Source organism: Pelodiscus sinensis, chromosome 7 (assembly GCF_049634645.1).
Source record: "Pelodiscus sinensis isolate JC-2024 chromosome 7, ASM4963464v1, whole genome shotgun sequence".
NCBI classification, from domain to species: domain Eukaryota; kingdom Metazoa; phylum Chordata; order Testudines; family Trionychidae; genus Pelodiscus; species Pelodiscus sinensis.
This window is the reverse complement of record NC_134717.1, coordinates 26,492,799-26,517,973: the sequence shown is the minus strand read 5'-3', so window position 1 is coordinate 26,517,973 and position 25,175 is coordinate 26,492,799. Positions and strand designations below refer to the sequence as shown.

Genomic DNA, 25,175 nt, shown 5'->3' with positions numbered 1-25,175 from the left:
TTCTTCCGAAATAACCCTTATTCCTCATACAACAAGGTTTAAGGGTTATTTCGGAAGAAAGGTTTTCTCCCGAAATAACTGCATCTAAACAGCATTTTTTATTTTGAAAAGTATTCTGAAATAGCGCCAGTCTGTGAATATGCAAATGAAGCACGGGATATTTAAATCCCAGCTTCATTTGCAATTTCGAATGTCTACATTTGCATTCCTCTCTCGAAAGAGGGTGCAAATGTAGACACACCCAAAATGTCTTCATTTGAAAAAAATCTCTCAGGGTCTCTAACCCCATTTCTTTATGATCCTGGAACAAAAAAGGGCAACTTCATGACAGACGAGCAGCAGTTATAACTTGAGCAAGTATTCTGACCTGACTAGTGCAACATTTTCCTGACCCTCATCCTACCATTTATTTATTTAAAAAAAATAAATAAATCACACACACCCTCTCCAGAGAAATGTGTAAGTTTCAGATTTATATTGTAATAAGTCTCACGATCCATGGCAGAGCATTGCCTGCTACAGAATATGCAGGCAAACAGAAGACCATCGAGAAGGAAACAGACATGAAGTAACATTTTCAAAAGTGCTGGAAGGAGAAAATTTTCAAAAGCAGCTAAGTACCTTAGCAGTCTGAGTCCCAATTTTCAAATATTACTTAAGTACATAGGAAACGCAGAACTAGATCACAAAGGCGACTTAGGTTCAGCACTGTAACAATCAATGCCCAATTTCAGGCACCTGGCCACCAATGGAATCCACAGCCCTGAATTAAGTGCCCAGTTTCTCTATAAAATGCACTTGAAGAGTTTGCTCTGAGACTCACTACTGCAGAGGAGGAGTTCTGCAGTGTAGATGAACCTACAAGTTCCTAAGAATGTGATTCCCCAAATCCAGTAGGCGGAGAGACATGCCATCTAAACAAGCTAGCAGGGAGTGCTTAGGAGTGTGGCCTGGCACACCTACCAGACAGGCCCCCACAAGTTGAGTGACAGGCAGAGATATGCCTACTTTGTAATCCTGGCTGGAATCCCAATATAGCTGCTTGCCACTGCTAGCATCAGAATTTACATAGCTTTATGCATGCACACTGTAAGAAACTTAGCCATCTATCAGGTTTAGCCGGTGACAGCTGAACAGGGTCTTTGTGGAATTAATTTTCGGTGCGTAAAGTCGCAGATGGGTACCCAAATCCCTTTGTGGACCCATGTCTAAGTGCCTAAGTCACAAAAGTTTTTGCAGCACAGCTATGTTAGTGAAGGTGATGATTTTTACCAATCCAGCTATGCCAGTAAGAGCCCTAATGCAATGCAATTACACTAGAATCAAAGAACAGGATGGACCTCCTTGGTCTGACACCCTTGGGACGGGAGCTGTCCTGAACTAGGGAGTTTGTCAGACCAGGGAAGGTCATTGCTCCCCGGTGGCTGCCCGTTCCCGGGATCCCCGCGCTGCTCTGGCTCGGCAGGGGCTACTCATGCTGCTGCCTACAGGCTACCTCAACACGCCCAGTGGTTCCCAGCCAGGGCTCCCTGGCAGCTGCGGCCCCGCTGCCGCAGGGAGTTCTCCAGCAGGGACCACCCAACTATCCCGCACCTTTCTAGGGATGGCCCTTCTGTGACCAGCAATTCCTTGGGGTTTCCCAGCTGCCTCCACCAGCTCCACTTCAGCCGGGACACTCTGGGCTGGTGCTGCCCAGTCACCCCAGCTCCGTTGCCACCGGGGATTTCCCAGGGTTACAGCAGAGGCTACCTGGCTGCTGCAGGTCCTGCTGCTGCTGGAGGTTCCCTGGCTGAGCCTCTCACCGCTGGCAGCCCCTCAGCAGCCAGCAGCCCCCTCGGCTGGGGCCGGGACTCCCCAGCCGCCTGGCCCAGCTGACACCGAGGATTCCCCTGGAGGTGTGGGGGCTCCCGAGCCACGCCTGGCCCGGCCCCGTTGATGTCAGGGGTTCTCTGGCCAGGTCAGAGGCTCCCTAGCTGCTGTCAGGCTGTGCCAACAGCAGCTGTGCCAGACAGAGCTCCCCAGCTCTCACACTGTCTCCCACTGCCATCTCCACGGATGTCTCCCACTGCCCAACTATGGATGTTGCGGGACCAGAGTCCCAGATTTGGGAGATTCAACCTGTGCTTACCAGTATAGCTCAGACCAGCATAAACTATATAAATCTTTCAACACAGATATAACTGCATCTATACTAGGAGAGGTTTCCTGGTTTAACTACACTAATATAGTTAAACTGGCAAATCTTAAATGTAGATAAGGCCTTAAGCTCCTAAATCAGTTAGACACATTTGAAAATTTTACCCTTGATCTATAGACGGAAAAAAACAAGAAAAAATGTCATTGATTGACCATTTTGTAGTGACTCGTGATCTGATACTTTTACATCAATGTTAATATGCCTTGAAATTAAACAGATATTTACATTTAAATTTTAAATGAATTATTTGGAAGATTTGGTTTCTAGAAAGCATCAAGTCATTTTGCTATGCCAAATTTATGTCCTATCAACTGGAATTAAAATGTTGATACTCTGCCAGTTTGAGCATAATGATCTTCCTGCTCTAAATTTTGGGGGAAAAGAGCAGTTTATTTAAAAGTGGGCCCTCAAATTCAGTAGCAATTTACAAGTGTCTAAGTCAAGACAAAACTACTATCATATTAGCAACTTTCATACTGTGCTTGCATGGCACCCAAATTGAATTTAGGACACTTCATATCATTACACTATCATACTGGATGAAGACAGACACAAAGGGCACATCTACAAAGCAGGGCTAAACGCAAAATAAGCTACTCAACTTAAGCTACACAATTAGTGTAGCCCAAGTCGAAATAGATTAATTTCAATTTGTCACTGTCTACACAGCAGTTTTTTCGAAATAGAGCACTCTTCCCCCAACTTCCCTTACTCCTCATATAATGAGGGTTATAGGAGTCAGAGTAAGAAGCCCGTTATTTCAAATTTATTTTGAAATTACAGGCTTGCTGTGTAGATGTACACTACGTTATTTCGGAATATATGACGTCATTGCAAAATAACACTGCTTGGTAGATGTAGCCAGAGAGACCTCAGAATAATGAGACACTGTGAACCACCCAGTGGAATTTGTTTTTATATGGTTTGTTTTTTGTTTCGGGGGTTTGGTTTTTTTTGTTTGTGTTTTTGTTTTGTTTTGACTAATGGATCATTTTTCATCGTAGAACACATTACCTAGTCTTTGAATACATATTGTAAACTGCAATCCCAATTGAAACGAAAGCTAGCAAAATACAAATGTTATCCTTTTTACTGGAGGAGAAATCTTGTAGGTTACTGTCCATCCCCACTACCAGTCTGCCCAGATGTCCCCAGAGCTCAACATGGAAATATGCAAAGAACTCTCAAATTCCCTTGTCAACTTACAACATAGAGAAAGCAATAATGAACTTGCCACAGGCCACATACAACTAACTGATGGGTCAGAAAAAGTCTCAGATCTCTCGGCTCCCAGCCCCAGGCCTTATAAGAAGCCATCCTTCCCCCTGACAAAGGAGTGACACAATAAATCCCTGATTCAATAAACATTTAAGCATATGCTTAGCCACAGTGAGACAATGTACAATTGTTAACCACATGCCTAACTTTAAGTTTTTAGCCAGACTGAGGCCTATCAAATTAGTATGCTTGATTTTAGCAGAAGAGCCGCCCCTTGGGTAGGGCAAATTAGGGCAACCATCCCAGCCCTGCGCTTTGAGGGGCCATTGATAAAAAAAAATCTGTGCTGTCCCAATATTTAGCCCTTTGTCTTACACCCTGACCAATATATAGGGTTACCAGGTAGTCATAAAAAAAAAAATACCGGACACGCTTCATGGGGGGAGGGGGGAAGGGACCGGCCGGGAGGGGGGGGCGGGAAACAGAGCGGGGGGGCAGCAGGGTTGGCCGGGGGAGATTGGGAGGGGGCGACGGGAAGCAGGACTGGTCGTCGGGGGGAGAGGAGGGCGGGCGGAACAGGGCTGGCCATGGGCTATCGGGGGGGGGGGGGTATGGCCGGGGTAGAACTGGTCGGGGAAGCTCAGGAGGAGGAGGGAGATCTGGCCACCAGAAGCAGGGCTGGTGGGGGGTGCAGCGGGGTTGGCCGGGAAAAATCCAGAGCAGGAACCGGCCAGCAGGAGGCAGAGCTGGCGGCGGGGCTGGAGGGGGGGGGAGGGGGAGAGGGACTGGCCAGGGAAGACAGGGAGGAGAAGTCGGGAAGAATCAACCAACCAGCCTGCTAGGAGGGGGCAGGGGAGCGAATCAGCCAGCAGGGAGCAGGACTGACCCAGGCTATGCAGAACTCAGGGCGTTCCCGTCCCGTGTGAGTCAGTCCGGCTGCGGCTCCACCATGCGCTTGACCAGCACGCAGGAGCATGGACCAGGCTGCCCCTCCTCCTCACACGCAACCAGGACTCCCAGTCCTAATCGTGCCCCGCCTCCCAGTCACTCCCCCCACCCTCCGGCCAGCACCCAGCCAGAAAAACCAGGAAATACCGGAAATTGCACGTGTCCAGTATTTTCTGGATTTTTTTTACTGGACAGAGGGCCTGAAAACCAGACACCTGGCAACCCTACCAATATACAATCATGACGCCATTTGTCCTGATATTCAGGTGAAGAGGCAGGAGGCAGTTGGGTGAGACAGTGAGTGGGAGGGAGAGCAAGACAGTAAGTGCAGTGCAGGAGAGCAAGGAGACTAGAGGGGAGGTTGATTAGTCCCAGGCCTCACACTCCCCTAAGGGCAGCCTTGCTTAGCAGAAACAAATTGCATTGTAATTGGGAGTCAATGTGAACTGGTGGATAATTTGGACGTGGGACTTAAGAGCCCCCAGTATTATTCCTGCTTCTGCCTCAGACCCTGATGACTTCTGGGCCTCAGTTTCTCCATCTGTAAAACAGCGAATAATGATACTGACGTTCTTTGTAAAGACATTTGACCTCTACTGATTGTAGGCTGACCTTCTGGGGATGATGATCAATAATGTAAATATTTTAATTACACATACTGTATGTTTATTTGATAATGTTAAATGATATTTCTAGGCTACTCATGAAAAAAAAATGGAGTCTGTATACTAGGTGACCTCAGGACCGGGGGAGGGGGACTCTCAACCTCAGAATGGTAAACAAGAATCGGAACAGACAAAGAACAAAGATGATACAAATATTGGAACTACAACAACATAGTAGAAAGGTGCAATTCCACTTATAATAATTCCAATAATTACCTTTAAATTGAACTTAATTCTTTTAATTCGGGCAGTAAATCTGATATAATTTTAGAAAAGAAAAAATGTAATTGGATGAGTTAGAACTATTCAGTGTTCACAAATTTTCTGAGCTAAGTGTCAAAAACATGGATTTACACAAAAAACTCATTTTCAAGTGATTGAGAGCTTTGTGGATGCTATTATCCAGAGTTTTAGTGGCCAAATGCAAAGATACACAATTCCCAAATAAAGACCCTAATGTTGTAACTGGATCTATATTTAATGACCCCTTCACCTGCACTGAGTCTCACAGACTTCAATTTAGTCTCCATTGTACAAGATACAAACCACAGAGAGTTTGAGCCAGAATTACAATATGAACTATTTATTACCGGAAAATAAGATTCAAATTGTAGTATGTTAAACCAACAATTTCCAATGAAACCCTTTAAAGCTGTAAAAGTGTGATATTGAAGAGAAACATTAAAAAGTAATACCCCAGTAACCAAGAAAAAAAAACTCCACAAATATTTAAACATCACCAAAGAGCTTATTTTTTACAAGTTACACTTCAGAGACTAAACAACACGACAGGAGCATGCAAGTTCAGTTTAGAGAAAGAAATATCTGAACTGTCCTTACAGCATTACAAACATCAATAACTAAACCTAGGAAATGATAATGTAAGAAAGATCATGGGAATCCAGCCTTACTCTCCTTTGAATGCAAAAAGCCAGGACAACTCAGAGTTTAAATGGGCCTTAGATTTAAGAATCTTACTTTTCATTTCAAGTGCAATAGAGAACGTTTCCAGATGTGAAAGTTTGTAACCAATTCACATATTTCCTCTTCTTATGCACAATGATTAATTTCACATCTTAGTTCAGAAATGCCACTGTTGGAACAAAACACAAGTCATTTTATAAACTTTCTCTTTTGTAAATACTTAAGATTTATGCTGCCAGCAATTTCCCAACCTAATAAATTCAGACTAGGAGGGCACCATTCAACATCTATGGCTGCCAATCAGTAAAATGCATGCCCTACAACTGTTCCTTATGGCATTTTCCCTTTGTACTGCTGTTAGCTAAGCATACAAATAATAACAGTACAAGTTGTATCTCTAAACTGGAGCTCTCTGGACAGGCAATAGTTCCAGTATCAGAGACCCGGCACACTGCAGGGGCTGGGAGTGGGGTTGGGAGCCTGGCACTATGCAGGGTGGGGGCAAAACACAGTCCAGCTGGGTTGCGAGGGAAGCCAAGAAGCCTGTGTAGGAGCAGACAGGGAGGTTCAGAGGGTCCAGAAATGACCTTCTCTGTTCAGGAAGACTCCCTCATCCAGGATCAGTCAGGTCCCAAGAGTGCCAGAATAAGGAGCTCCAACCTGTAGTAGTAGACTGATTAAATGCTTGTCACTGAATTCTGACAAGACCTACATTTAATCTAAATCTATTCAAGACAGTAGGTTGGAAGTAAGGATATTAGTGTGTAGTCGTTCACATGATTAGCCAATAAGCCTGGACTCATTGAATTAATTCTCATGACGACACGTACCCACCCCTTTGCTGCCTCTGTATCAGAGGCAACAAGGGCGGGAAAGGGGGTTAGGAGCCAGCTTAAAAGCCTTTGATAGAAAGGCAGCGGCACAGAAGATGAGGGGTCAGGCAGGAGCCAATACACGCAGGAAGCCAGCTTTCAAGATGGCTCTCTGCACATACAGGCTCCTACAGAGCCGCCTACAGAGGCGGCAGCACAAGCTGAAGGAACTGGTGGGAGCCGATACGCATGCTGGCTCCCGGGTAGCTGTCTGCCCCCCCCCCCCCCACCACCACCTCTGCCTCCCACAGAGGCAGTCGCATGGGGGGAGGCTGGCAGGAGACAGTACACACGTGAAACCAGCTTAAAAGCTGGCTCCCCATGAGCACTCGCTCCCGCCTGCCCCTGTGTGTGAAAACGTGTAACTGCTTAAAAATTCAGTGGTTACACATTTACAAAATAACATGTTTGCCAACATTCCTACACCCTCCAACTAGGAGAGAGCAGAATTTGACTCCTCAAATTTAAATGTAATGCAGAATGAGATCTGTGAAGCTTGGATACATATGAAAAAGGAAAAGTGAAAATATGAGATGTATTCATAATTGTCCTATATCCTTCCAATTTACTTCAATGCAGACTCCCATTCAATTTAATGGGATCATTTAAATGTAATGGAAATCGGCCTGTGTTTATTTTGAAATGCTGCTGATGGAGCAGTATGCTAGAAAGTTTATATACATACTATAGATAAATTCAGGACTACTGCTTAATATTCAAAGTGTTACAATTCAGCAGACTGCACACTTCAAGTGAGGAAGCTAACTGAGGCATCAGAGCTCTGTGGTAATAGAAGTAAATATTAATAAAAATGCTATTACAGTGAATTCAGATAAAGCAAAGCAACTCAGAGAAACAGAACGTTGAAACTATACAAGATTAAGGCCTAACAAAGCACAAATTGCAAAACCAGTTATAAGAAGTCTTTGCTTATTGCAAAGTTCTTCAGTGGGAAGTGGTGACTTCAGTACAAAAGAGATAGTTATTGTTTAGTTATTTGTATTACTGTAGTACCTAAGAGTCCTGATCACAGACAGTCGTCCATTGTGCTAAGCACCGTACAACCACTGAACAAAAAGACAGCTCACTGTATATTCCTTCAGCATGTAGACACAGCAAAATATTTAAAAGGCTCATAGTGCTATATGGTATTGTTTCATAGTGGACCATTTACTTATCTGTATATCTGAAGCATACAAGTGACAACCTCAGCACTTCCATGTGAACAACATGAAAACAGTGTATTAGATACAACAAAATAAACATGTAATAATGATGTGAATAAGGCTATTTACCTGGGACAACTGAAAACATCTCTTATGATGAAAAAAGTGTATTTAATGTTAAGAATCCAATTTTCTGCCATGTGAAAAGCACATCAAACATTCCATAGAGCAAAGTAAACGAGGCAGAGAAGAGAAGAAGGAAGAGTTCATATGAGCTCTATTTCTACTCTAAATGGAAAAGAAATCAGTAAATACTATCAGTATGAAAATGAGAGTTCTCCAACAAGTCATGTAGGAAAATGTCAAACTAGAAGAAAAGTGCTGAACTATGGAGATAAAAAACAAGTATGAAATAAATTTTTGTTAATACACTATTGTGTTGTTACTCTACTTTGATTACAATACAGTATAGGACAATATTGCCTAATAAGAAAATCTATCCACAATATAGTGATTTATAAATTACTTGTACACTCTTTGTGCTGTCTTCTTGACTCTCCGTTTTGTAAACATGTTTTCATAATGGGAAACAATCTGTCACTATTACAGATGGTCATTGTATAAAATAGTCTTGACCCATGTCAACCACCAAGGGGTTGTCAAAGAGGAGGTGGATTTCATGTTAATTAAATATGTCTTTCAGTATCCTAACATTGAATATCTTATTGAGTAATACAGAATCAAAATATAAGGAACAGGAATTCATTTGTAACTTCTCAGAGCAGTTCACTGTGGGCCAGGTCCTACTCTCACATCAGTTACTCATATAAATCATCCCACTGACTACTCAGATGAGCAAAAACCTGATAGTATCATGTTCAATAAATTGTGGTTACTTATACATGCTGTGTTGCTCTAACTAAACATGCAATTGTGGTAACCAAATGATTACGGTGACCATATTTCCCTATGCTAAACATGGGACACCCAGTAAAGTACAGGCAGTCCCCGGGTTACGTGGATCCGTCTTACGTCGGATCCCTACTTACGAACAGGGCTTTTCTCGCCAGCAGACCAGGGAGACGCGGAGCAAAGCCACGGAGGACGCGCTGCGGTCCAACCGCCCACGTCTCGGCGGTCCTGCCGCCCCGTCTCCCTGGTCTGCTGAGGGGGGTCCTCCGTGGCGAGAAAAGCCTGGTCTGCTGGGGGGGGAATGGGGGCACAGCTAGTGCGCCCCCCTCCCCCAGCAAGCCAGGCTTTTCTCGCCACTGGTCAGTTTCAGCAGCAGCTGAATCAGGACGCCTGGGGTAGAGCAGCTGGGGGGCTGCCGAGTTGGTCCCACAGCACCGAGGTGCGGTGCTGCGGGACCAACCCAGCAGCACCCCAGCTGCTCTGCCCCAGGCATCCCCAAGAGCAGCTGGGGTACTGCCAGGTTGGTCCCGCCACGCCAAGGGTTGGCGCTACCAGACCAACCCAGCAGCACTCCAGCTGCTCTGCCCCAGGCGTGTCCGATTCAGCCGCTGCTGGTCAGTTTCAACAGCGGCTGAATCTGGACGCCTGGGACAGAGCAGCTGGGGTGCTGCCGGGTTGGTCCCCGCAGCACCGCACCTCGGCACTGCGGGGACCAACCTGGCAGTGCCCCAGCTGCTCTGTCCCAGGCGTCCCCAAGTCAGCTGCTGCTGAAACTGATCAGCAGCTGATTCCAGGAAGCCCAGGGCAAAGCAGCTCTGCCTCGGGCTTCCTGTAGTCAGCCGCTGGTCAGTTTCAGCAGTGGCTGAATCGGGGACACCTGGGGTACAATATGTACCAGTTCCGACTTACATACAAATTCAACTTAAGAACAAACCTACAGTCCCTATCTTGTACGTAACCCGGGGACTGCCTGTACTTGTATTCAAGCGAGTACAACAGCAACCAACCAGAACCATGAAGTACAAACACTCAAATTAACATCAGGTTCACTGAGCCCCAGTTAAAAATAAACATTCCATAGTTGGAGGATTTTTTAAATTTACCTTCTTATTTTTAAGTCTTCAGGATTCTCATGGGGAGGGGAGACATACACACTCTCCCATATACCTCTCTCACATTGAGGGGGGTGATCGACCAGAACTACTTAGTGCACTCTGCCCTCCATGCTTCTGCCTGGCACTGTCTGTTTCAAAAAGAACACATGGATAGGGGGAATGCAGGGTCACAGCCCCCACCCCCTGATTTCTACCAAGATTCTCACCAGAATGTGGCTAGCAGCAGGAGGGAAAGGATGGGAGCCACACAGTGCAGGGAGGGGAGGAGGCAGATGACCTGACCTGTGACTTTGCAGAGCTCTCCCTCTCTTTCCCACTCCCCAAAATGGCAGGAAGCAGTTCATCCCTTCCTGCCTGCACAATGTAGAACAGCAGCTAATACCTCCAGGTTGCTGCTGGTCTCCAACATAACCCAGCTGTCTCCTATCCCCCAGCAACAATGCTAGTAGGAAGGGGGTAAGCCCTAAGGATGCACTGTGCACCAGGGCCCAGGGAACCTGACTGCAGGGGCTTCAGTGATTCTAACCAGAGAGGTGGCTCAGCAGGACAGTGTGCTTAGGAGATGAAGCAGCCCTGCACTCTCTGGTGACAGGGCATAGAGTGGGCATGTGTGAAAAGGGTGCTAAGCCTCTGCCCTGGGGGCTGCAGTGGAGCCTGCAGCGTTGGAGCACAAACAGGCTGGAAATTGCTTCTCAGACCTCGCTCTTCCTCCCCCTTCCCCCTGCACGTGTGCGCACACACGCACAATTTCACTGAGGGACAGAGAGGCTTACCCATTGCAGTGCTATGAAGGGCTTTGGCATATGCAGTGCCCTAAGCTGGAGGGTCTTGGAACTTCCTGAGGAAGGAAGGAGCCTGGTGGCCAGTTTTTGGTTAACTGAGCGCTCCAGCCAAGCACTGGTTCTCCTCAGAGCACTGGGAACGAGATACTCCCTGCTAGGGGACAGATGGAGTAGCAACGGGGCTGGGGATGAAGGGGTAAAGCAGGGAAAGAGTGAAATTATGTAAAGGGCCAATGGGTGGACAGCAGAGGTGAAACATAACTGACCGCTGCCTGGTGTCTGCTCACATTCTCCAGACGCTGGAAACAGGATTCTAACCAAAATGTGGGTCTCTGCTGTCAGAGCTGGCACACAGTGGGAAGTGCACTGTTGGACCAGCGGAGGGAGCAGCTGGTCCTGCAAACTGCAGCACTGCTCCACCACTGGCCTTGCACAACCACCCCCATCCCATCAACACCAGTAGTAGGCAGCAGAAAGTGCTAGTACTGAGGAGGGTCAGAAGGGACACAAAATTCAAGACAATTTTGCCTATTTTAAATAAAATTGGGACACCTTCGGGAGGGTTTCAATATGGCACTGTCTCTTTAAAAAAAAACTGGACCTCTGGTTCAAAGCCCACCAAACAAGAGCTGGAAGTCAACACAGTTGTGGTTCTGACCCCATGCAGCATTTAATGGTAATAAAATGGGATTATATTTAAGGAAGTGAGGCAAATATTTTTCACTCATGAAATTTATTCTTAATTCACTTTTTGATCAAACCAATTTTCATTTTGTTAGGCTCAGTACAGAATATCTTTCTTGCCCATTCCAACTCACCTGTACTATTGACAACAAACAACATTGAAATACATCTATTTTTATGGTCAAATTCCACTCTTGGAGCATCATGGCAGATTTCAGCTCCAATTTCTGCTCTCCCTGACTGCATGAAATGTTCTTTGAGATCAGTGGAGAATTCTGAACACATAGGAGGCGGACAATATTAGAATCAGGAACCAGCAAATGAACATTAGAAATCATCTTAATGACAGAATCTAAATTGATAACTAAAGTGTCATTTCATAGAAGAACAGGCCCTTTACTTCTACAGAGCAAAAAGGAGAGCGCTCTCCCTCATGCAGTCTGTTTAATATAGGTTAAAAAAAACCAACATAATCAAAGGGATAAATGCACCCCTAACATCCGCCTCTTAAAACCACAGTTAGGGTTTGATTGGATGATAGATCTGTGTAAAAATTATTTCAGGGTGTTTTAACACTCTATTTTATCTGAGACTTAATAAGATGTGCTGTTCCTCTGTTTATTAATAAGGTGATAGCCTTTTCACAAGTGATTTGCCACTGTATTATATTCATTTTGTTCAATACCTAATAAATATTAACCCACAGACATAAGAAACATACTTGTGCCATACTTCTTTCAATCCACAGTAGCAGCGTAAATTTATTAGGTACTTGTTAGTCATACATTTCACAGACTTGCACATAACTTACATACAAACTGACAAGAAATAGCACATGGTCAAATGATTTTTAAATCAGCTCATTTCCCTGTGGGGTTTTTTTTTTTTCTTTTTTTAATACTAATGTAGTGCTGTGTGCTGACTGATAAGCAGGAATACTGGCATGAATATTTCAGTTCTGTCTTAAATGTGCTTTTCAGATATTGGACATGGATAAATACCCTTACATTTCTATATTAGAAATCAAGAAAAATCAATGCATCTCAAGGGCCTGAAAACAATGCAGTTACACGGATATAAAACTGGAGTACACAGTGGTGAAGCATGCTTTATAGATACGTACTTATCCATATTTATTTCTAATGCAATCAAAGCAGTAGGATCTGTGTGCCAAATATAAATTCTACAGGAATAAAATTGAAAATGTATGAACAAAACACAGTTGGGAAAAAACTGTAGTAATAATTGATGAGACCCTTATGATATTCATTTTAAAATTTGCCTGGAATTCCACAAAGGCTTCAATTTTAATATGAGAGTTTGAAAGCCATAAATGCATACATCAGACTAATTTCTTTTTGCTAATTGTAAAGGACTTTATTTTCATATTTAGATGTCCAATTGCATGCATAATTATGTGAATTCAATAATAAATTGTCAGTTGAATGTGGAAATGTCCAGTTACACATTCAATTACCAATCTGCACACTTAATTGCAGTAAATGCGTAGACAAATCAGTTATGCATTTTTTAGCATAATTGCTTGTTTAATTTTGAATATCAGGCACCAAATTGCTGGGCTAACTCTTGCTCTCTTTGAAAGCAGTGGCAAAACTGCCACTGATTTAATCAGAAACAGAACTAAATCTTAAGCTGTCTTACTTTATATAAATAAGTTAATGTTCATTAAATCAAATGGAAAGGATTGTGAATGTTTTTAGAGATCTTTCAGTGCTTCACAAGTATGCACCTGCAAGAAGCTGATTCATAGTCTATTTAATGTATTGGATGAATGAGTTGCTAAATAAGTTTTGGCACAACACACCATTGACACCGAAATAAAACCATGGTGATATTTTCACTGTATTGTATCCACAATGACTGCACAGATCATAATAGATCAGAGGAACCATTATGGTCTTAAGCGCACATATTCAATGCCATTAACGCTGTATTCTTTCAGGATATTTCATAACCTAATACAAGTTTCCAATAACAGTTTTCTTTACTGAATGAGGTTCCATCACACTAATTAATTGCTTATACATGTCTAAATAGTTTTTGACACACATTCTACAAGAATTCAGTAGCACTATGTAGCAAATTAAATTTCAAAAGATCTGTAATTTCATATTTCTACTGCAACATGGATATGGAGTAAATTATTATTTCAGTTATAAAGCAGCTTAAACACATAGTACTACATGTCAGTGATTTTTAAAATTGTATTTACATAAAATATTCATTAGTACACATACCTGGAATATAATAAATACAAATAACTTCGTTAATTAATGTGATCTTAAAGTTGTATAATTAATATATATTAGAAAGTCAGGAAACAAACCATTAAGTTCTTTGAATAGACCCATTTCAATTTTTAACTGCATTCATTGTGCCAGATTAATGAAGTTTCCTTCATTTAATTTCCATGGTTGTTTTTTTTTTTTTAAATAAAGAGGGAAAAGATGCCTCTTTGCTACCTTAAGATAATATAGGCCTTCTAAGGGACAGATCTTTAAAGACTTCGGGGAAACTAAAGATGCAAGCAGGCATGAAGAGGGATTTTCAAAAATCACCCAGGTACCTAATTCTCAAGTCTTTAAAAGGTGCATACATTTATCTCTTTAAAATATAAATTAACAAATGCACACTCCTGAAAGAACATTCACACAGCATCTCTTCTGAAGTGTAAATGCTCATGAGGGATAAATCCTGATTCCATTGAAGTCAATAACAATGGTAAGACTTTCATATAGATATCAACAAAGTCAGGATTTCACCTTCAGACTACGTGAAATGTTACATCACATATGCACAATAGTTAATTTTCAATCATTCAGTTCAAATGTTATCAATAGCCAACCCATTTTTTCAAATTTGTTGTGGAGAAACTTTTCACAGAGGCCAATTTGCATTCAAAATTTAAGAGTTTAGCTTTTTTTAGTTGGCTGTATGGGGAAAAAAAAGGGTTTTTTTTCCCCAAAGGAAGTGGGAAAATGTGTGGATTTGATATAGCCCAGTTTTTGCCAGTCATTTCATGCCTATTTATATGTGTGCGCATTTTCCATTTTCCTGGAAGGAGAGGGGGATTCAATGGCTGAAAAGCTTTATTCATATGTAAACAAACAAACCATCTTTGAACATAGACCAACATGAACAATTTGAATCCAAAAGATAATCTTTTTAAAGAGCTGATCATGTGAAAGGTTACATGTGAAACTATTTTTCCATCATCATAGCTTTCTCTACCAAATGCTCTACTAGAGTATCTACTTACAAAACACAAAGTGATAATAAAGCCAGACAGTTTCACTTTGAATTCATATTGCTATGCAAATTGAATATAGTAAATTAGGGAGGATTTTTACCTCATTCTTTGTAAATTCTCATTTAAGCACACACAGTTCTGTAGTTGACAAATACCACCACATTTGACTCGTGCATGTTTTCTGTTATCAGCAAAAAATATCCCTTCCTGACATCCTTGCAGCGCAATCCATACTCGGCCGGATTTATTTGCTTTGGCTCTGATATTCATAAGAAACTAATTTGTATTTTACCAGCTATCAGAGGCACTAAAGTTCCCAAGAGAAGAAAAGCTGCATTAGTTCTAACCCCTTAAGCTTCCCAACACCTTGGACTATTCAGTGACAATGACATTACTTCCGTGTAATGTGAAAAGCAGACACACAATAAAAAAATACAGCTCCTGAGATAAACTTGAAATAAATTACCCAAGCATTTTATTTGCTGCTGCTTTTAAAAAAAAATATCTGGGACGCAGCATGCCTCCAGGGCCCTCTCAGTCTGCATGTGCACCCGTTCTCTGCACTTGAACTTCCTTTTCTTTGTGTTCAATTAAACACAGGGCAGAAGCTTTACTCACCAGAGCAACGCACCAACTCCACCCTCCAGCCAGCCGCCCCATCCCACGAATGCACAACGCAACTACTCAGGCTGTACGCAATGCAACAGTCCTCCGGGCTTTGGAACGCAGAGCCTGCCAAGGCCCCAGCCTCTCAACACCTTCAGCCAATCAGAAGGCCGAGGGCAAGGCTAAGTTGCAAGTGTGCTTTTTAATTGGCTAGTCAATTAGCGTGGCTGTCCGATCAGCTGTGAAACAGAGTCGCTCGGCGAGGCTTGCCGCAAAGCAGGTTGTCATTTGCCTGTGCGGGTAGGAGGGGCTCGGAGAGATAGCAAGTCTTGCGTGGACTCAATCAGTCCTGTTAGGAGGGACTTACCTACCTGTTGCCAAGCCGCTCCTTGGCTCCAGAGGCTGGCTGCACTCCTGGAGTAGGACAGCTCTTGGAACTGCGATGGCCCTCAAACCCGCTAGGGGAGGGAGGCTGAATTTTCCCTCCACATACTGAAAAGGAAAATCCAACCAGCAACACCGTGCCCTCCCTAAGACAATCACTCCGAATACCCAAATCCTCCCAGATCCCGCCACAGGACACAAGCCTAATTTTCAGCTGTTAAAAACACACACACACACCTTTCCAGGACCCCGCTAGCCCAGTGACAAGCGCGCCCAGCTGCCCAAGCCCCTTCACCTTCCACAAGAGAAGAGCTCTAAACTCTCCCCTCAAGCAGCCCAAAACCCTCCCGCGCCCACCATCACCTTCACTGGCTCACCTGAGTCAAGCGCTCTGAATGAGATCCGTCCACACCAGCCTGGGACAGGCGTCCGGAGCCCCCAACCTGCCACTACCCAAGAACCCCCCCTCCTCCTCCCCATGACCAAGCCCCACTCCCCCGCTAGCTGTGCCCCAGTGCCCCCAGGAACCACAGCTCTCTCTGATGCCCTGGGACAAGTGACCCAGCTTCTCCCCTGCCCCCACGCCCAGCCAGCCCACCCGCGCCCCTTTGCACCTGCTACCCCGCCGTGCTGCGCCCCAGCCTTGCCCATTGTCTCCTTTCGCACCTCCTGCTTCCTCAGCTTGTGCGCAGGCTTCTCACGCCCGCTCCCCCTGCTGCCACGCCGGGCTCCGTCACTTCATCCAGCTCCCCTGGTGTCTTCACGCCCCTCGTCGCCCTTACCTGCGCCAGGTGCGCCCAGGGCAGCACAGCCTGGCAGAGCCCTGCTCGCTCCAGGACACCACGGCATTCACAGCCGGACACCGCTACGTTCAGAGCCAGCCAGCGCCGGGTGCGCACAGCACCGGCTGCCCCCTACAGCAAAGCGTGGAGAGCGCTGCCGGATTGCTGTCCAGCCTGCGCCCCAACGGGGAAGGAGCCTGGGCTCCTAGTCTGACCCCGAACGGCAGGACCCACACAGAGGTCTCCCGGCTGCGGACTGCGCTGGCCGCAGTAGGATGGAAGCCCTAGGAACAGGGAAGGGAAGTGCCCAGGATGTTACTGAACACAACGAGCCGGGGCGTCTCGGATATGACCCCACCGAGACCCAGAACGTTTTCAAAATAATCGAGCCAAAATGTAGGGGGATGGAGAGTTTGGTCCGTTTCCCTTTTCTTCTCGCGTCCCCTATTCAATTAAAGCTGGCTGTCCTGTCATCTGAGTATGAACTAAAGGATACGTATTTCCCCATTAATTTTATAGCCCTTCCAGGAAGCATTTATTATATTGGGAAGTCTTCTGGGACTCATTACAGTACTTGAAAATTTCCAGGATGCTAATCAAATAAGCTGTAGTCTGGTGGCTAAAGTGTCTGGCACTTTTTCAAAAATTGTGTGGTTTAAATCCTGTGGAGGTGGTAACTCTATTAAAATGCCTATTACTCAACCTGCCCTCCTCCCATCAGCGTTATTCTAAATTAATTTTTACAACTAGTCGAATGGCAAAAAACAAAAGGGAAATTATACCAGACCCCTCCCCCAAAATCCCATGTACAAAAGTAAGGTAAAGAAACGAAAAAGAGTTGAGCCATATAAAGAAGAGATAACTGTCAATTCTAGTAGAATTCTGCTTTGTTTTGTATTCATACCTAACGGTGAACTGGGTTTTGTTTTATCACTTAAAATGTGTCTTAATTTATACATTTGCTGCTCAAAATATGAGTGTTAATTTTGAAAAAAAAGGCATGTTTTGCATTTCTAAAATTGTTTCATTTTAACAGATCCTTGCCCTCAAAAACAAAGTTTTTGTAATACACAAAAGAGTTATTGTGTGTACTCCATATTTTCTTGTGCACAGTGTGTTATTATAAAGCATGTGCCTCAAATTTAGAAGATCTAACAGATTAGCATAACCCATATCCCATTAGTACATGGAATATTATGTCCCTTGAGTTCATCCACTCCCTCATTTGCAAAGATCTCTGTCCTATCACCTTACCTTTTGGGCTCTAATTTGTCAGTTTTAGCATGGAGAAACAAAATTAAACATAGTAAATTAATTTCTCCAACCCAGCAGAGGATGCTTTCACAGAACAAACACATCTACTGCCAGATTTTATGCCGAGTGTTCTTTGTAAACCAGCACAGGGATTAGAATCTTTCTTAAGTAAGCATAGAATTGTATCTAAATGCTTTTCTTTTATAGTTCATTTTGAAACCTAGATATTTGTGTGTCTCAAAGACAGAAGTATTAACATCTGCATTCTCATCCCAGGGCCAATTTTTCCTTATTTCCTGGGGAAAACGTGTATGGGATGATGAAGCACAAATGCAAAACCATGGAGAACACAACACATTATCCTACCTCAGAGTCAGAGATTTCTAGCTGAACTAGAAGAGGTGGAAGAATGCCTTCAATCTCATGTATTTTTAGAGGACCTTTGGGGAAATCAGGGCCCTACTAAATTTAAGGTCCATTTTGGTCAATTTCATGGTCATGGGATTTTTAAAATAGATTTAAATATCTGAAACTGTGAAATTAACTGAAATTTTATGGTGGAGTAATCATGAGGGCCCTTACACAAAGGGGATCCTGGTGGACCACAAAGCTATTGTAGGGGAGGGGTACTCCTTTCTGTGCTGTTGCCTTCAGAGTTGGGTGGCTGGAGGGTCACATGGTATGTGGGAGGGGCTCTAACTTCTAGGGGGCAGAAAAGTTGGCCTTATGGGTGACCAATGTGTGTCACCACCCAGGGCCCCAGGGTCTCTCTGCTCCCCTCATTTCCCCTTCTGTACGTATCCACCATCCTCCCTTTTCTTTACATCTCCATCATCCTTTTCTTTTTCCCCATCAAGAATGTAAGTCAGTCAGAGTGTCATCATTTTTAAGTGTATTGGGAGTCTTAGCAGAGCTGAGATGGGCGTCATCCATTTCCTCTTTCTAGAACATTCCCTGAAATTTCGGAATCAATTGGATGGGATGCAGCATGCAAAAGCTATCATGAAGGAGACATAGGGTATGTCTAGACTACATGGCTCCGTCGACGGAGCCATGTAAACTAGTTTACCCAACATAGTCAATGAAACTGGGATTTAAATAATCCCCGCTTCATTACAATAAAAATGGCCGCCGCGCTGTGCCAACAATCAGCTGATCCGGCACAGTGCAGCAGTCTAGACGCAGATCGGTCGACAAGGGAAGCCTTTGTCGACCACTCCTTTATGCCTCGACGGAGCCATGTAGTCTAGACATACCCATAGAGACAAAGTGAGACAGAGACAAAAGCAAGGCTTTTTAAGTTCAACCAAAAATTAAACTGACATCTATATCATATTAAAATCAAGAAATAGGAAAAAGGCAGCTTTAAAGCAAACATGAATGAGAACATCCCCTTCAGTACTGTATGTAAAAGCTACAATCTGAAAAATAATTGCTAAGATTGGATATTAAGAATATTAATAACTAATTACAAGCGAAGATTGGGAATATTTGGTCAAAATAATTGTCTGTTGGAAAATTCATTTTTTATGTAATCAAAGTGGGTCCATAGGTTTGCCTGAAATTTTTCAGTTTTCCATCAGAAAACCAGCTCTGTGATTCCCCCACTCTAACTCAGTAGCTTTCCAGGTGATCTGGTGGGAAGCTCAGGCTTCCAGGTTCCCTAGCTCCTGAGTAAAATGCCTCAGAGCTCGCCAGGCCTCACAGACTGCGCCAAAGCCAAGGCCCACAGGGGTTTCTGGCTCTGGGCTCATCTGCTGCCCCAAAGCTGTGTCTCCTAGGGATCTTCTGCACCCCAGGAGCACTGTCTCCTAAGCTTCCTGAGCAGCCCCGCTCCTTTCCTGTTGGTGCTTTGGGAAGCTCAGGGAGCTGCAGAATCATTTAGAAAAGATCATAACAAAATGATGTTTTGGCTTTTTCTGAACTAACTTTAAGAATTTCCAGTCTGCCAGCAATTTCAGAGAGGAGGAGAAGAGTGGATAATTTTAGAATTTTCTGAAGAATAGGAATTCCATTTTCTGGCCATCTGTACTAACAGCTGCTGGCATTATTTTCTTTGAAACTCATTCATTGTTAAAAAAAACAAGGATTTTGTTTTCCCAACTTTCTGCTAGAGATTCAGTATGTACTATAACTTTAGAAATCATTCCTTAGGGCAAAATTCTTTCCCCTCTGATCAATACTGCAGATCCATCTTGTATATTTCTCTCTTTTTCTATATGTGGCATTCTCGTTTTACCCTTAAAACTTCATGCACATAAAAATATTTCAAATATCCAAGAGGAATCTAAATGAAAAGCTAAGTTAGTTCATTAAACAAATATTGCAACTACAAGACAAAATACCCTGAAAAAATCCAAAATCATTATACTGACATTCAACAGGATGCATTCAAACAACATGGTTTGATTAAACAACATGAATCTTGGCCACAAACCAATTCTTTTTTTAGTCTTAATATTTAGGATATTACATTCCTTCCTCTGCTTTGGATATTTATTATTTTTAATTAATTTAATTCATGAGTTATAATTAATGGCTCAAAGCCATTGTATATTAAATTATTGTGGAAATAATTATAAAATTATAAAGCAGTAATTGTTATGTTCCAGCCACAGTTTGGGGGCTTACCAAACAGAGTATAACCACAAATGTATTATTGATCCATTCACTATTTAAGACAGTTAAATGGAATATTCCAGATAAATGTTGTATATGCTATCTATCTCCCTCAAAGTTAAAGTTTTACAGTGCTAAAGGGAAATTACTAATCAATAATAATAACTACCACAGATAGTGAGGTCAAATAAAGGAAGTAAGAGCACAGACAATATTTAATATTCCTTTTGTCTTAAAAAGTTCCCCAAATCACTAATATATTTGCTTATTAATTATCACCATCATTATTATGCTTTAAACTCATGTAAATGAAATGTTGAGAAAAGTGGTTTGTTCATTTGTGCTTGCACAAGAAAACTGAAATTTTGAAAAAGTTTAATTTAGATGGCACTAGAGAAGTGAAAAAAGATCAAAAGATGCTCCCATGATGAGGAAAAGAAATAGTTAAGCAAAAATCTTGTGTGGCTGGATTCTGCCCTGTGGGTGCAGGAGCACTGAAGGGAGGATGCAGGGAACAAAGAGCAGCTGAAGAGGGGTTCCTAATAATGGTAAAATATCACACAGTAAAATAATCCAAGGTTTGAATCTGTGTTTTATGATTCAAAAAATAGTTCCCCTCTCTGCTCTATATAAAACCACAAATTTAATCTGAAGTCTCAATATGGCTTCACAGACATTTTCTGTTTCATTCTGTGCAATACATACTATCATTCAAAGTCCTTTCCAGCACTGGCCATTATTTCAATGCTCAACTTCAAAGCATTTTGTCCATCTCATTTGCTAATGACTTGTCCTTACTTCCTTCTTGCTCATGAATATTCACTTTCTAGTTGCAAAGTATGTAAGGGCATCCTCTCAAAATAGCCATTTTTTGTCTGGGTACAATTTATACAGATTGTATTGTTGTGTATATTTCTTTGCTCTTACCACAGCTGCATCTCATTCTCAGGATCTCCCAAGAATACCAGCTGTCACTGGGACCCTTTTCCTTTGTGTCATTTTAAGGTTTGTTGTGTCTACCACACATTGAAATGGTGAATAAAATGTTGTAAAAGCACATTTTACTCTAAAGGCTAATCTTTCCACTCTGCTCAGATCACAGACAAAGTAACTAGAGTAAAAATTACTGTTTTTACAGTTTGCAGCCTTCCAAAATCTGCCCTTCAACATCCACTATAATATATCTAATTAAATTAAACTATCTCTTCCTTACAAATATTCTCCTGCAAATGTTAAACAGCTGTGACTCAGTGGCATTTATGCAGTAACCTGAATGCCTGCCATGTTTTTCGTGGATCTGCAAAAATGACTAAACTGTTGCAAAACCAGGTTCTACTCAAAGGTTATATTGATATTATTCTGCCTCCCATACCACTATTTCTATAAAAATAATGAATGTATTGCCAGACAAAGGAGATAAACTCTACAAAAACTCCACTATTATCTTGGTTTGTTAAAGTGAACTGAAACCCTTTTATCCACGTTATAATTTGTTTCAAATACATTTGTGGCTTCTTATATTTCAATGCGAACAGGACATCCAATAGACATCTTCAGGGATGGGATTCCACTGAAATCATAAATGCTACACAAAAGTGCCTGCATAGCCCTTTTGGAGAGCATACCCACTACAATAAAGATGTGCCAGAGCCTGAACATTCAGATCCAGATTTTGAGCAACAATATCTTTTGGGAAGAATTTGAACCTCAGGCTTGGCAGAGTTAGAGATAAGCCTCAAAATTCTCACTGTACAGTAGGAGCATGATTTGAGGCAAAGAGGTGGTGGAGAGATGAGAGTAGGTTTACAATGTTTGAGAATATCTTGACTTTGCATGTGCAATGACCATCATCTGGCTTGTCACCATGGATTGAACCTCAGGACTTCCAGAGCTAAGAGAATGAACTTCCGTGACTTGAGCTAAAGGACCAGGGTGAAATCCTAACCCATTTCAAGTTAATGGCAAAACTGCCATTGACTTCAGGAGCACCGGGATTTCATCTTGAGTTCTTTATCTAGAAGCTGTAGTAGACTCATCATCTGTAGATCAGGCACAGAGAAGTTCATGTGACACACAGGAAATAACAGATAACATTTCCACACTTTCCATTGTTTGAAGGTGTTTCAAAAGTGCAAAGGCCAACAATTTTACATCCTTTGACAAAGGGACAAGTCTGAATATAGAGGTAAATGTCCTTCAGTCATCAGCTGCTGTGTTTCTGTGCAGGGCTGGCCTTACTATGAGGCAAACTGAGGCATCGCCTCAGGTGCCAGACTGTTGGGGGGAGGGAGCACCACCAGGACCAAGAGTGTAGCAAATTGTGTCTGCTGCTGGTGCACATGTATTCTCTCTGCTCTAGATGAACAGAGATGGTGGAGTGTTGTGCTGGAGGAGGGAGGGCACAAGAGACATAACAGGCAGGCAGGAGAAAAGGTGGCATTGGGGCATCATTTGAGCTCCCCGCCTCAGGTGCCAAAATGTTGTGGGCCGGCCATGCAAACATGACAGAATATGTACTAAATTAAGAAATCTTTTCTTACTACTCTTGTTTTAAAAATAAGAGCAAGTATAACAGGAAGAAATTTAAGAATATCAGTGGGAAAGGCTATTACATTCCCCGATCAATCTTTCAGAGAAAAAGGATTGAAACTGTAACAGGTCAAAATTGACTTAAGATTTCAATAAAAGATACAGGGAAACTTGTTTGGAGGTGAATTCTAAGGTGTGGAAGTATTAGTCATAATTTATAGTCATCTAAGTATAGAATCTAATCAGATATTCCTTGCACACCCCAAACACTCATTAACTTTAAATGGAGTTATTAACATAATAACTAATAATATTGGGAAACAATTAACACATTCCCAGACCTTCTTGGCTGGAAAATGGAGTAAGCTTTCCAGATAGTATTTCTCCATGATTTTCGCAAGATAGTCATTCTTTTTCAACCCTAGCTGGGAGTGGATAACAGCAGCACTGTCAAGCAATAGCATATCATTTTAAGGTGCTGAAGATCTACTGAGTGTACAGTGATAAAACTCAAGTGTCTTCCTGATGGCAGAGATAACATCTCACAAAGAACACATTAGTCAAACAAATGACATATTATTATGCTGAAAAATCATATAGCACAGTAGCAGCTCTCAGGGCTTTATAGACATAATAAGAAACACTGGGGGTCATACTCTTGACTCTCGCCAGATTTACAAGTGCTAATCCACTGACTTCATACAGTTCCCCAATTTACACTTTGGTGAGAGTTCAGAATCAGACTCCTTCCCTGATCCAAATGGCTTTATTTCTGAGTCCCCAATTCTGCAAAGGGATCTCCAGCTACTTACCAAAAATGAAAAATCATAACCATATAAACCCCTTAGTATATGTTATGCAGAAATAGTGTTCTTGGCACTGGATGAGACAAAAATAAAGTATCTGCCCTGAGGAGCATACTGGAAGACAAAGGAAAATTTATCTGCACTACATTACAGACCAATCTCATCCCATCACCCACCCAAATCACAAAAAGCAAACAAATCCATCTGAGAGACTAATTTCTCCCTTGTTTTAAGCTGAACTGAGACATTAAAGATAACAGCTAAAATTTTTGAAGCACTCAAATTCTTTACAGCCAGAATTACAAAGGCACCAAAAGATACTAGAAAGAGCCTTGTGGGATTTTCAAAAGCACCAGAGCATGTTAGTCATCGATCAACAGATTTTTGAAGGGTTTTGGATGCCTGATGAGGTAGGCAGATACCCAAATCCACTATGTAGGTGCCACCAACATTTTCAAAGTCACAGCTCAGGTGCCATCTAAATCCCCATCTACCTAATGATGCCTAAGTTTCCATCAGATGGCATTCCCAAAGCAGGCTAAGTGCTACTGCCACTCCACAGCTAGCTGCTCGAGACCTAGCTGAAGCCTAGGCTTTGGATGCCACCAGCTGGGATATTTGAAGTAGGAGGTAAAACTGGCCAAAACTCAAATTTCTATTGCAAGGGAAATTGTAAACTTTTGAAAAGGTTTTCTGTCTAATTCAGACAGGGCCACCAACAGAAGGGGAAAGAGGGCAGTTGCTTTGGGGCCTGTGATATAAAAGGGCCCAGGGCTCCAGGCTGCTACCTATGTTACTGCGACAGCAGCAGTGGGCATAGCCCCAGACCTTTCAAATCACCACCAGAGCCCTGCATGGCATGGTCCAGGCAGTGCTGAGGAGTGGCTGACGGAGGCACAGTGCAGTCCAGGCAGCTCTGAGAGCTGGCTGGCTGTAGCCCCACTCCTTCTATCCAAGGCCCTGCCCCTTCCAGAGTCCCTAGAGCCAAGCATCCCTGCCATTGTCCAGGGCTCAGCAAAGTCTGTTTCCAGCTCTGAATTCTGAACAATAATTATAAAAATGTTGACATTTCATGTGGAAATGCCAGAAAAAATATTTTTTTTAAAAGTGAACTCTTTTAGATTGACTTAGGAGACTAAGCCCTTATCTAAACTACAATACTAGTCAGGTAATGTCTTTATTCATACCTTTGTGATGGGTCTGAAACCTGTTAATTAAGTTAAGTTTGAAAGGCAACACACAGAAACCTGTTGGAGAACATTTTAACTTGCCTGAGCACTCATTAATGGATCTCAAAGTCACCCTGTTGTGTAAGGCCCATTCCACAAGCCAAATACACAGGGAAGCCTTGGAACTTAACTTCATTTATAGGTTTGGGACCATCACAAAGCTACGAACAAAAAGATCTTACCTGGCTAGCACACTACATTCCACTTCCTAA

At 42.8% G+C, this 25,175-nt stretch overlaps 1 protein-coding gene across 3 annotated transcripts in view; it reads right to left on the bottom strand.

Moving 5' to 3' along the window:
- Positions 1–16,756, bottom strand: part of LYPD6 (LY6/PLAUR domain containing 6) — a 75,519-nt gene extending 58,763 nt beyond the window's left edge. The window contains exon 1 of one of the 3 annotated variants that reach the window (XM_014574855.3): positions 16,527–16,756. The gene's annotated coding sequence lies outside the window, so the exon portion shown is untranslated. Of the gene's footprint in view, positions 1–6,006; positions 6,246–15,372; positions 16,002–16,526 lie in introns of those variants that run through there. The other 2 variants (XM_006125633.4, XM_014574854.3) reach the window with 2 other exon arrangements.
- Between the last annotated feature and the right edge of the window lie 8,419 nt (positions 16,757–25,175).